Source organism: Muntiacus reevesi, chromosome 2 (assembly GCF_963930625.1).
Source record: "Muntiacus reevesi chromosome 2, mMunRee1.1, whole genome shotgun sequence".
Classification (NCBI taxonomy): Eukaryota; Metazoa; Chordata; class Mammalia; order Artiodactyla; family Cervidae; genus Muntiacus; species Muntiacus reevesi.
The window spans coordinates 277,648,533-277,661,039 of NC_089250.1; the positions used below are offsets into that span (position 1 = coordinate 277,648,533).

The window sequence follows — 12,507 nt, forward strand, 5'->3', positions numbered from 1 at the left end:
CTTCCAGGGCTGAGTCTGGGCCAGAGGACCCCGAACCCTGCAGGTGAGTCCTCCTAGGGCTCCTGGGTCCCCATGTCTCACTTCAGTCCCAGGAATTCGGTGGGGGAGGAGGTGGGGGCACTGGGATCCTAGAGTGATGGTGGTGAAGCCTGGAAGGGCTCCTGAGCTGAGCTGGGGAGTGTGGAGTGGGGAGGTCCTGGGACTCAGCCTCTGACTTCCTTTCAGGGACTTTCCTGAAACTCACCATCTGGGCTGAGACTCGTTTGCGTCACTCAGGGTGCCCGTGTGAATACACCGTATGCAGAGCTGTAGTGTGAGCGTGAGTACACAGACCATCAGGGAGTATGCTGCAGTTGGTCTGCAGTGTTTGGGGAAGGAAATGACGAGTCATTGGAGTATTCCTGCCTGGAAAATCCCATGGACATTGGAGCCTGCCAGGCTACAGTCCATTAGCTTGCAGAGAGTCCGACATGGCTGAGCGAATTAGTTTTCTTTCATTTTATTTAAAATTTATTTATTTTACTGGCTCCATTTTCTAATCTGAAAATATTTATATTTTATTGAAGTCTACTTGACTTACAGTGTTTCAGGTGCACGGCAAGGTGATCTTCAGTTATACAAATACGCATACATTAATTTTCAGATTATTTTCCTTCTTAGGTTATTGCAACACATTGACTGTGGTTCCCCGTGCTATACAGTAAATCTTTGCTGCTTGTTGCACATCTTTTTTAATTAGAAACCTAGCGTTGTATCCAAACTCCTATTTTTAAATTTATGGTATATTCCACCTCAGTGCTCTGCTACCCTGGCAGTGAAAGCACAATGCCAACATCCCACCAGGTCCACGTTAAAAGGAAATGGAAAACAGAGGCAACGTGAATTGTGGGAGGAAATATTGAATCACATTATCTACTGCTGGGCTTCCCTGGTGACTCAGATGACAGAGAATCCGCGTGCAAGGCGGGAGACCTGAGCTCGAGCCCTCGGTTGGGAAGATCCCCTGGACAAGGAAATGGCAACCCACCCCAGTATTCTTGCCTGCAGAATCCCCATGGACAGAGGAGCCTGGGGGGTTGCAGCCTGTGGGATCACAAAGAGTCAGACATGACTGAGGGACTAAGACTATTCTCAAGGCTGTGAACTTGAAAGGTATTACACTTTCACTTTCATAAAGAGGTAAAAAGCAGCAGAACAGACAAAGCCTGTTGTCTTGTCGGGGGCTTAGAGGGAGAGTATGACCAGACCTGCATGGACAGCTTCAAGAGCAAAGGATTCCAAGATTAAAAGTTTTCCACAGTGGAGGGGACGTAACTATAGCTATGGCTGATCCATGTTGATGTATGGCAGAAACTAACAATATTGCAGTTTTCCTTAAATTAAAAATAAATTAATTAAGGTGAAAAAAAGCTTGCAACAGGACTTTCCTGATGGTCCAGTGGTTGGGAATCTGACTGCAAATGTGGGGGACAGGGGCCTGATCCTGGGACTGGGAACGTTCCTCATGCCTCAGGCAGTTAAGCCCGTGGGCCACAAGCCCATGTGCCTAGAGTGGGTGCTCCACAGCAAGAGAAGCCTCGGAGATGAGAAGACCCTGCGCCACAGCAAAGAGCAGACCCCCTTCCCGCAACTAGGGAAAGCCTGTGCCCAGTACAGCCATTAATGAATTAATTAAAGCGTTGCAACAACCAGCTATCTCTCCTCCCCTTTTAGTGTCTGTGTGTGTGTGTCTCTGTGTGTGTGTGTGTGTGTGTGTGTCTGTGTGTGTGTAAGTATGAAAGTGTGAGTTCAGAGGTGGGTGTTTAATCTGTATTGTTCTCTCTTCTCCTTGGAATTTTCTTCCCAATGGGCTAGTGTTATTTTACATTCACTAAACACTGTTTGACCGTCCCTCTCACTCCCCAAAAAGCCCACCTAACTCAGGTAATATGATTCTTTGGGGCACAAGTTCGCGATCTCGTTGGTCTGCTGGCTTTCCAGATAAAGTCACTATTCCTTTCCTGAAGTCCTCATCACCCCGTCCCTTGACAACAACATGAGGTTGGACTCAGAGCACATTCATGAGACATCAGCAGAGCTGTCGTTCATTTTAGACAAAGTCCGTAGACATCACTCTCACAATTGATATCTGTGGTTTAAAGGAAGATATGCAGATGGCCAACAGTCATATGGAAAGATGCTCAGCATTGCTCATTAGTAGAGAAATGCCATTTGACACTGCGATGAGGTACCACCTCATACCGATCAGAATGGCCATCATTAAACAGTTGACGAATAATAGATGTTGGAGAGCATGTGGAGAAGAGGCAAACCCTCTTACACTCTTGGGGGAGTGTAAACTGGTGCAGCCACTGTGGAAAACAGTATGAAAGTTCCTCAAAAAACTTAAAACAGAGTTTCCATATGATCCAACAATTCCAGTCCCGAGCATATATCTGGAATAAAACTATACCTTGAAAAGATTCATGCACCCCTGTGTTCAGAGCAGCAAAACTTACAATAGCCAAGACATGGGAACAGCCTAAATGTCCATCGACAGATGAATGAATAAATAAAATGGATATGCTTATACACACAGAGAATGGAATACCACTCAGAGATTTAGAAAATGAAATAATGCCATTTGCAGCAGCATGGATGGACCTGGAATTATCATATTAAGTGAAGTAGACAGAAAGAGAAAGACAATGTTCATGTGATATCACCCATCTGTGGAATCTGAAAAGAACATATCAATGAAAGAGGAACAGACTCGGAGACATAGAGAATAGGCTTGTGTTTGTCAAGGGGGAGGGAAGGATTGGGAACTTGGGATTAGCAGATGGAATCTATTTTTGCATAAAACGGATTAACATTGAGGTCCTACAGCATGACACAGGGACTTCTATTCGGGATCTTTCCACAAATGATAATGCAAAAATATATATATGTCAAGTTGAATCAATTTGCTGTACAGCAGAAATGAAATGCATTTCAAAAATTTTTTTTAATTTTAAAATTTGTGGTTTATATTCTGTAACGAAATAATATATGGCAGCAAAAATGCACACACTGAAATGACAAAAAATATAGATTAATTCTGAAACATGATATTAAGTAAATAAAAGGAAATTTTGAGAAGGGTGACTGGACTGTTACTCCATTACATACATAGTGATCAAGAGGAGACCATATTTATTACTTAGGGAGCATCACTAATGTTAACAACCCCCACCCCCAGCAAAGTGGTGTGGAACCACTGCCCTTACTGAGGTTCTTTCCTGTCGATGAACAGCAGCTGAACTGGGTGTATGTCTGCCCTTGGAGTGCTGAAACAGCTGGGCCGTTTTGTCCCTGTTTGGAGTTGATTGGAGATATGCCCCTCACTCAAGCATTCTGGAGCTTGAAAGTCTCTACTTGACATATTTTGTGTTCATTTGAGTATGTAGTAAGCAAGGTTGTCCACCTTTTCAGGCAGAACAAATCCCCCTCCCAAAAAAACACCAAAGTCATCTTTACACACATTATCTTTGTGTACATGTGTGGTCCTTGCATTGGAAAAGGAGCAACAGAGAGAGACAGAGTGTGTGTGTGTGCAAAGTTTCCACTCACAGTCATGGAATAATTTCAGATGAAGAAGAGTCAGAGAAAGACAAATGTCACAGGATATCGCTTCCTTGTGACATCTAACAAAATGAACTTATTTACAAAACAGACACACAAAGAATGAACTTATGGCTACCAGGAGGGATAGTGTCAGGGGGAGGTTAGCTTGAAAGTTTAGGATTGATATATACACACGGCTATATTTAAGATGGATGACCAGCAAGGGCCTACTATAAAAACAGAGAATTCTACTTGATATTCTGTAACTACCTAAGTGGGAAAAGAGTTTGAAAAGCAATAGATGCATGTATGTGTATAACTGATTCACTTTGTTGAACAGCTGAAACTAACACAGTTAGTGTCTTAATCACATATATTACAATATAGAATTTTTTAATATTTTCAAAGAGCCATAATATGCATGACTGCTCCTCTTATAAGAATGCAGAATCAAAGTCTCTATTAATGAGACTTTAATTGGCAACCTGCACTGAACCTGAGATACAATGTGGGTACATGTGATTTCTTTCTGCAAAGACTTAAGGTTAATGACATTTATCATGAGCTTGGGAAAAGCATGCTGCATGGTATATACAGAATCACCATGACTACTTCCTAAAGGCAGCAAGCCCTGTTCAAATCCTCCTGTGTTTATAGTGTTCAGGGAAACAAAAGATGATGCTCAGATCATGAGGTAATCTCAGTGACGAGGCTCACGTCAGCCTTCCATCCCTGGGGTGAGAAGAGGCTGCCCATCTTCCCATGTGACCTGCACCAGGCTGACTGTACCACCAACACTGCCCGCCTTCCGCATCCTGTGACTCGGTCAGCTTTGCTCAGTCCTGCCTCCTGCCTCACAGAAGCAGAGCCATGTGGCCCACACTCCTCAGCCTCCTGAGTCTCGGTGAGTCTGGAAAGACCCGGCAGGTTTGGTTTATGGTGGAAATCAGGGGTCTCCACACCACTGACCAGGTTGCCTGGATGAGGGTGCAAAGAGCGTGGGTCCATCGGGACGAGCCATCTCTGATGGGCTTTTCCTTCTAGGATTCGGTGCGAGTCTTACGATCTGGGCACCTGTGGGTGAGTCCTCCCCATCCCTTATTTCTGTGTTCAGCAGAGCAGTCCTGGCTGAGGCAGATGACACTGGGGGGCAGGGTGAGACCCTTGTCAGTACAGTGAGAACCATGTGCCCTGTGGATCCCAGGTCCTCTATTCCCTTGATACTCACCTTCACTCTCCCCAGAGGATAGCCCAGCTCTGGACTCTGGACCTGAAGGGACAGTGTGAAGTCTGGGAGCTGGGAGCTGGGCCCTCTGAGTCCCATTTTTATCATCAGAGGGAGGCAAGCGGCTGCAGCCCACAGACCTCTCCGACAAGGTGGCATCTCCAACAAGCCATTCACAACCGGATCTGCAGGACCACCCTCTAGACCCGACCCCAGAGGAGTGGCTGGGCATCAGGCAGGGCCACCTGGACCTGGTCCCACATTTGATGGAGGCTAGCTAACAAAAGAGCGGGGTTCATGGTTTCCTTCCTGCTTTTCAGTCAAGTTGCTTTTTCTCTTCTTAGTTGTGTTACTGTTAGTCACTCAGTCATATCTGACTTTTTGCGACCTCATGATCTGTAGCTCACCAGATTCCTCTGTCCATGGGGTTCTCCAGGCAAGAATACTGGAGGTGGCTGCCGTTTCCTTGCCCAGGAGATCTTGCCAGCTGAGAGATTGTACCCTGCTCTCCTGCATTGCTGGAAGATTTTGTACCATTTGAGCTTTAACAAATCCAACAAGGAAGTCCTTTCACTTATTTTCCATGCATCAATTTCTCTGTGGTGTTTTCTTTAGCCTGCATTGTGCAGCTTGCAGGATCTTAGTTCCCTGATCAGGGATCAACCCGGGCCCTTGGCACAGAAAGTGCCAAGTCCTAATCACTGGGCTGCCAGGGAATCCCCAGTGTCTTGTGTTTTGAGAGAAAGTTTTTCAAAATTTTATCAACCTGAGGAATGATTCTTCTCCTGGGAAGAATCACCTCTGAGAATCATATTCTTAGAATCTCCGTGATGTCCGTCCTGGGTGGACTGTGTCTCTGTCTGTCCCCAAGCCCCAGGTGTCCTTTAGAACCACGATGATGCACTTTAGGGGAGGAAACTTGCAAGAATTGAAGTGGAAGCGCCCATTGGGGCAGGGGGGAGAGGAGATCATTCCTATTTTCCTCTCAAAGCCTGTGCCTCCTTCTGTCCTAGGTGCATATGAGAAGCCCTTTTTGTCAGCCTGGCCAAGCCCCGTGGTTCCCTTAGGACAGACTGTGACTCTTCAGTGTCACTCCCATTCTCCTTTTGCAATATTCAGACTGTTTAAAAGAGATGGAGCCAGTTTGCGCGAGCTCCAGGGACATCATGTCAACACCCTCACGCTTGGCCCGGTGACCAGAAAACATGCCGGGTCCTACACGTGTTCTGGAGTCTACTTGTCTTTCTCTGTGTGGTCCACACACAGTGACCCCCTGCAGATTGTGGTCACAGGTAGGAGGGGTCCAGCCCAGCCCGGGATGGCCGAGCCTGCAGGCAATCCTACCCTAGGTCCACGTACCAGTGCAGCCAAAGACGTCCTCAGGATTCCCAGCCAGAACCTAACCAGGGAAAGAGAACCCACTCTGAGAGTTTAACCTCAGGGTTTGACTAGAAGGATGGGTGCCCCAGCTCAGGAAGGAGAACCTCCCTAGGCTTTAGTTAGACAGGATGCGACCTCTGCCTGCCAGCAGGGAGGAAGGGAATGACCGTGACCCAGAACCTGCCACCCAGTAGGGAGATGTAGCCCCTGTGAAGGAGCTGGAGCCCCACGGAGGAATCCAAGCAATGTCTCCAAAGGCAAGAGGTGGGGTCACAGGTGGGAAATGCTCCACTTTTTCTCCACTGCCTTCCTAATTTTGCCAGTAATCACCCACATTATAGGAGATGTATGTGAAGAGAGACAGGGTAAGCATCCTCAAAACCATCCCAGCCCCTCAAATGCAAATTAGGGATGGAATGAAGCTGAGAGCATGGCAACCCACTCCAGTATTCTTGCCTGGAGAATCTCAAGGTCAGAGGAGCCTGGCGGGCTACGCTCCATGGGACCCCACAGAGTCGGACACAAGTGACGTGACTGAGCATGCTTGCATGAGGCTGAGAGCAGATCCAGCAGCTAAAGAGCTTAGAATAAGCATAGAGGAGGCTGGAGATCTTGAGCAAAGAGAAACAGAAAAGCATGAGCCAGAGGCTGAGAACAAGGCTAGAGAGAATGCAACAGAAGCCACAGGAAGGGTAATTGGCTTTGGTGGTTCATGGGACATTTTTCACACCTTCAGATGTCAGGGGGAGAGCTGAGACAGGGTGAATCACTGAAGCTCACAACCTCTTTGCTCCTAGGTGTGTTCCCAAAACCCACCATCTCAGCCCACCCAGGCCCCATAGTGCGGACGGGAGAGAATGTGACCATCCGCTGTCACTCACCACTGCTGCTGGACAAATTTATGCTGCACAAAAAAGGCAGCAACTGGCATTTCCAGAGACATGGAGAGATGCTCCTGGGTGGGCATGCTGCAGCTGACTTCTTCATTGGCCCCATGACCTCGGGGAGTGAGGGCACCTACAGATGTTACGGCTCTCTCAGCCACTCCCCCTATGAGTGGTCAGCCCCCAGTGACTCTGTGGACATCGTCATCACAGGTGAGTGTGTCCAGACCAGTCCCCTCTGCTGTCTGTGTCACAGAAGGTCTGGTGTCCAGTCCAGCATCAGTACCGGGAGATAATGACAGGCGTGCAGAGATGCTCACACACTCAGGAAGGGGAACAAACCAGAGAGAGAGGAAGTGTGAACACGGAAGGGAAAAGAGAACAGAGCACCTGCCATGTGCTAAGGAGAAGACACAGCCAGTGACAGAGTGAAGCAGCAAGAACGTGAAAGAACGAACAATGGAGAAAAATGTACCAGAGCAGGGACCCGGGCAGTTCCTGGATCAGGAAACCAATGATGGTTTGTTAAGGAGCTGGTTTCCTGCCTTCATGTCAGAGCTCACTTCCTTTGTCAGGAGCTCTGTGGTACCAGACGCCCTTGCAGTCTGGCCTGGGTGATCAGGACGAAGGTCGACACCTTGAAGTTGCTCACCCTTGTGGTTTAATGCGTCCTTCTGCACAAAGAGGAAGGAGTTGTCCCTGCCAACCCTCCCTACTAAGGAGTCCGTTCCAGCCCCTGGGGGTGGGCAGGGCAGTGCTGAACACTCCCTCAAGTTTGAAGTGGTCGAAACCCAATGACATGCTGGAAATTTCCAGGACATAATGTCTGTTTCTGGGTCAATACCATGTTTTATGATGGTCCCAGAAGAACCTAGTAGGTTCCGTCTTTCAAGAGAACCCCACGTCTTGTTGATTTTTAAAGTATATTTTTTCTTATTTATTCTTGTTGATGCCTAGTTGATATACGATGTTGCTAATTCCTTTTGTACATAAGACTGATTCAGTTAGTCATATACATATATTTCTCTTCAGAGGAAGGATATTATATGACAGTCCATTATGAAAGTTATGTTTGAATTTTCCCCTGTGCTGGGTATTCATTTCTGTGGGGCTTTCTCTCCTGGCGGTGGGCGGACTTCTCATTGCAATGCTTCTCTTGTTGCACACTTCTGGCCTTAGGCCTATATTTAAGACTAGAGTTACTTTGTGCTCTAATATCAAGGTCTCCTCCTTCTAGGTCTGTCCAAGAAACCCTTTCTCTCAGTCCAGGGGTCCCCGTGGTGAGGTCAGGAGAGAATGTGACCTTGCTCTGCAGCTCTGAGCTTGCCTTTGACCAGTTCCATCTGCTCAGGAAGGGGGAGACCCTTGGGCGTCTGCTCGCTGGAGGGCGGGGCCCCCACGGGGCACTCCAGGCAGCGTTCCCTCTGGGTCCTGGGGCCCCAGCCCACAGCGGGGTCTACAGGTGCTACGGCTCCTTCTCTCGCTCTCCCTACGCGTGGTCAGACCCCAGCGACCCCCTGCTCCTGTCTGTCATAGGTGAGGACCCTCCTCCTGACCCAGCTTTCTTGTTTCTACTCAGTCGATAAGTTGTGTCCAACTCTTTGTGATCACCTGAACTGCAGCATGATAGACTCCTGTGTCCTTCACTATCTCCCTTCGTGGATCACACCCTTGTTGTGATGAAGGTGCTTGTGTAACTCAATGAAGCTATGAGCCATGTCGTGCAGGGCCGCCCAAGACAGCACGGTCATAGAGAAGAGTTCTGACAATAGCTGGTCCCTGAAGGAGGCAACAGCAACCCGCTGCAGTATTCTTGTTTCCAGAGCGCCAAGAAGTGTCCCCTGCTTTACAGTACACTAAATCACTTTGTTTTGATTAAGAAGTCTCTTTGGCTTTTTCCATAACATCTTACTCTATCACTGAGCTTTAGCTCAAGGGCCCTGTGCTGGTGTCAGGGGAACCTTAGGGCTTCTGGAGAAATGGAGGCAATGAGATCCAGAGAGAAAGAGAGATGGTCAGTGGCATGTGAACCTTCTTCCACCTCCTGTATGGATGCTTCTCATCAGAATCCTGTACATCCAGGCAAATAAAGAAAAGGGTCAGGGTAGACCCAGGAGGAGGAGAGGCTGAGCTGATTTGGGAGGATCAGAGATGGCATTGGGCACTTGCACTTAATGTTTTCCCAGAGGCACCTCTGATATACAGGTGATTTCCCAGTTAAAGAGCATAGATACTCAGTCCTGGAGCAGAAATAGTGTCTCTTTCTTACAGCTGTCTTTAATCGTGAGGCATACCCTTCCCGCCTCCTTACACCATCTCTTCTCCAGTATGGTGGGTCTACTCAACACACTCACGGGGAGGAACCAGAAGCTCTCTCTTCCCCCATCAGTGCTCTGAGGGATCACAGAGTCAAGCACAGGCAGGAGGTCAACCTTCCAGAAAGAACAGTCCTCCTTTGGTGGGGTGAGGAAGGTTACTTGCTCACCCCTTCTGTCTTCTTTCTCCTAGGTTCCACTACAAGTACTTGCCCTTTACCCATGGAGGCACACAGCACAGAAGGTAAGCAAGAAGGTCTCCTATCTTTGAAAATTTTTGAGAGGACATAGGGGTCCTGTGTGAGTGCTGGCTCTGCCAGCTCCCAGCACTGCAACGTTGAGCTTCTCAACATCCGTCTCAAGTCAGCATTTGAGACTGTGGTGTGCATGAGAACCAGAGGGGGCATTGAGATCCAGGGACTGGGAATTTCTAAATTGAAGAAAGTGGGTCAGAGTGGCCTGATCCCATGCCTAAGGGAGATGCTTACCCTCCCTCCACCAGGATCTTTGGGGATGGATGGGGGCAGCAAGTGGAGAATTTGAGGGAGCACCTTAAATATGTTATTCCTCTGTTAGTGTTTTATGAACTAAGCATTGCACATTCAGAGATAAACATGTCATATGTTCTTGAGGATTCCGTTCCAGGTATATGCAGATGGGGGCGGGGTCGGAATGTATTGTGGATTGAAGGGTCTCCATTCATGGAAAAACACCATGCCTTGACGTGAGGGAGCAGAGAGAAACTGCATTGGTGCCCAGTGGACCTTGATTCAGACCTCTGCTGGTCTTGCAAAGCCTCTTTACTTCATCCACTGCTAGCATCGCTCCTGGATGCTTTGTTACCTCCTGGGAAGTGGAGACCACAAGTGATCAGGTTGACAGATGCTGACAGTTTGACGCAAGGATACAAAAAACCAGTGTCTAGGGCACAGTGTACGCAAAGAAAAACCAGGCCTTCCATTTTTTTGTTGGCAGAAACAGGACTTCCTCAAGAACACTCCAGTGCACTGTACATCGTCCTTGGGCTTGCCATAACCTTCACCTCTACCAGCATCCTCCTCGCTGCTCTTGTCTGTCACTGGAGTTCTACCACAAATCGTAAGCCTGAGGGTGGTGAGCTCAGCATCATCTGACCCAGGGGGAGGTGGACTCATAGCAGGCAATGAGGTTTTCACTTCCCGTAGGTTAAAAGGGGTTTCCAGTATTATCTCTGAGGGAAAATAATCCAGAGCCCCATGGAATCCTGTCTTTTTATGAAAATATCTGTTGATTTATTCTTGGCTGCATCAGGTCTTTGCAGCAGCATGGGGGATCCACATTGCAGTCTGGGGTGTGGTTCAGGCTCCAGAGCTCATGCGCTCAGCTGTTGTAGCACGTGGGGCTTAGCTGCTTCAAGACACATAGGATCATAGATCTCCCACCAAGGATAGAACCCAGGTTGCCTGCACTGGAAGATGGACACTTAATCTCTGGACACCAGGGACATTCCAAACCCTGTTCTTCCCTTCAACTACAACCATCTGTTCTTCTCCCCTACATGACCTTGGGAATCTGCTGATAAGCAGAAGAGAATGGTCCATAACAGAAGAGGTAGGATGAGTCTGTGGGTTTGCACAGGCTCCTGAGACAGTCGGTGAATGGCTGGGCTTGTAGATGGAATGTTTTGTTTTCATTTAATTTAGTGGAGTAGACAGACTCAGCAACCTGGGGCACACCCCTGTTTTTTTCTGGGTTTGATGACCCATCAAAGTTATGGAGGTCTGGAATAACTGCCTCCACTCCCAAGATCCTTGACTCTCTTTCATTTGCAGATCTTGACATCATGGAAGGAGAGCCCCAGGAAGACCCAGAAGTGAGCCATGAAGTGAGTCCTCCCAGCCCAAACCCTTGCCATAGCATTGGCCCGTCCAATGCCCAATGTCCCAGTCTTCGAAGATCGCATCTCAATCCATCATTCACAACTCCTTTTTCTCAGGACTCTCCAGAAGATGATGTGATATATGCTCACTTGAACCTCGGGACCCTCTCTGAGAGACTGAATACTCCCACCCCCCTGAGCCCATTGCACCCCTTCCCCGAGCCCAGTATCTATGAGGAATTCAATGTAAAGAAAGACCATGCTGAGCCCTGACCTGGCCCCAGGCTGTGAGCACATAGATTGCTACAAATTAAAAACTTAGATCTCTTTTTAAAGAGGTTCCTCCGTGGACACTCCTCCTTCTCCTCCAAAGCAGCCCAGCAGCTCTGAGGTGAACAGTGGAGTCCAAGATTGCAGGATTATCTTCAAAAATCACACAACCTCTAAGTAAACTCCTGTCTCTTCTAGGACTCCATTTTATCTATCTCACTGTTTAGGTCGATATGGTATAATCAATCACACATACTGGGCAGGTTAATAGGATCATCTTACTTTTTCTAAAATTCCAATAAAGCATAAAAAATTTCCCAGTTGTTTCATCAAATTATTCTGTTTTAAAACAAACACAAAAACAATAAATAAAATGTCTATTCAATAATGTTTTTCAAGGATGAACAATTTTACAAGACAGAAACAGACTTGTAGATTTAGAGAACAATCTTAGAGCTATGGAGGGGAAAGGTGAGGGGAGAGATTGATTGGAAGTTTAAGATTGACATGTGCACACTGCTATATTTAAAATAAAATGCTTTCCATGAAAAATAATGAAATCAATGCTAGAAGGCCAAATAAAAACATGAAGTATATTCTGTTTGAGATAGCCAGTGTGGTGCCACTAGCCATATGAGGCTGTGTGTGTGCGTGCTACGGCAATTTAGTCATAACTGACTCTTTGCAACCCCATGAGTAGTGTGTAGTTCGCTTGGCTCCTCTGTGCCTGGGATTCGCCAGGCAAGAATCCTGAAGTTGGTTGCCATTACGTTCTTGAGGGGATCTTTTTGTCCCAGAGATTGAACCCACATCTCTCATGTCTCTTGCATTGGCAGGCGGATTCTTTACTACTGAGCCATCGAGGAAGCTCCCTCAACCTTTTCCCAGCCATGTGAACTGAGGCTGCTGGGGATCCACGGGTAGAAACAGGACAACAAAATCCCCCTCAGTCTGGATCTGTGCTGGCCGATAAAGTAGTTACCCAGCCAT

At 47.5% G+C, this 12,507-nt stretch overlaps 1 pseudogene; it reads left to right on the top strand.

The window, feature by feature from the left end:
• The first annotated feature begins 4,455 nt into the window (after positions 1 to 4,455).
• On the top strand, positions 4,456 to 11,520 carry LOC136158961 (putative killer cell immunoglobulin-like receptor like protein KIR3DP1; annotated as a pseudogene).
• The last annotated feature ends 987 nt before the right edge of the window (positions 11,521 to 12,507 follow it).